Here is a 1,446-nt window from a genome sequence, read left to right on the forward strand (position 1 = left end):
AGCGCCCAGACACGAAGACGCGTATCTTCTGGGCTACCTGGACGCAGACGCGCATCCTCATGCGTGGGCGCTCATCTTAGTTAATACTCGCGTCCACACATGCAGGTGCGTATATGGGCTCGGTGCACATGAGCACTTACACGTCAGGGCGCGAGCCTTAGCTAAGATACGCGCCTACACGTGTCGGTGGTCATTTTTGACCCACTTTCCGGGGTTTGCCCGCACAACGCCGGGCCCGAAATCGCACAGAGTCACGCGACAGGGGTCCCAGGTTCACAGCCTTGTTATTGAGAAGAAAATACCTCCGATGGCGCTGTGCGCTGGTCTGTGAGAGGTTGAGGTGCGAGCCCTGTGGAGGCCCTGGGGAATGGGGGGAGACTACCCGCGGGCCTAGAAGGCCCGCGCGCAGGGGGGTGGGGGCATTGAGACCGTTCATGAATGAGTGCGCGACTCGCATGTTGCGAGCAGCGTTGTTGATGTTTTGCGCGTCGCCACAGACGGCGGCGCGCGAGAGCTGTTGCGAGTGGTGCTGGGCGAAGCCCCGGGCGCTGCCGGAGGCTGTGCCGTAGTCGGTGCGGTCGACGGCGCTCGGGCTCCCGACCTCTTTGGCGAAGTTGAAGATGATTCTCTTGGTCGGCGGCGCGATGCCGCCCTGGCTTTCGACGAGACAAATTTTGATTCACAGCGGGTCGGCTGGGGGCGACCAGACAGGTCCCTGTGTAATGACGGCTCGTTCACAGCCTTGTTATTGAGAAGAAAATACGTCCCTGGCGCTGTGCGCTGATCTGTGTGTGAGAGGTTGAGGTGCGAGCCCTGTGGAGGCCCTGGGGATGGGGTGAGACTAGGCCCGCGCGCAGGGGGGTGGGGCATTGAGTGAGACCGGTCATGAATGAGTGCGCGACACGCATGTTGCGAGCAGCGTTGTTGATGTTTTGCGCGTCGCCACAGACGGCGGCGCGCGAGAGCTGTTGCGAGTGGTGCTGGGTGAAGCCCCGGGCGCTGCCGGAGGCTGTGCCGTAGTCGGTGCGGTCGACGGCGCTCGGGCTGCCGACCTCTTTGGCGAAGTTGAAGATAATTCTCTTGGTCCGTCGGCGGCGCGATGCCGCCCTGGCTTTCGACGAGACAAATTTTGACGATTCCGTTCTTGACATGGAGCGCGTCGTAGTACTGTCCCTTGTGCTCTTTGACCCAGCCTTTGCCGGTCGCATATATGGACGAGCGGGCCCTTGTGACTTGTGGCCGCGCTCTTTGCACCCAAGACCCTTGAGCAAGGTTTGGTCGAGGGTGCCGCCGAAACCAAATTTGTGGCCCAGTGACGCACAGCATCCACACTTCACATAAACGCACAACCCCGGGCCCGAAATCGCACACAGAGTGACAGTCAGACATGCACAACACGCGCCTGTTTCACCCATGATGTGTTGGCGCGAGATCAGCCTGGTTTTC

This window comes from Emiliania huxleyi, assembly GCF_000372725.1.
Source record: "Emiliania huxleyi CCMP1516 unplaced genomic scaffold EMIHUscaffold_463, whole genome shotgun sequence".
Lineage (NCBI taxonomy): Eukaryota > Haptophyta > Isochrysidales > Noelaerhabdaceae > Emiliania > Emiliania huxleyi.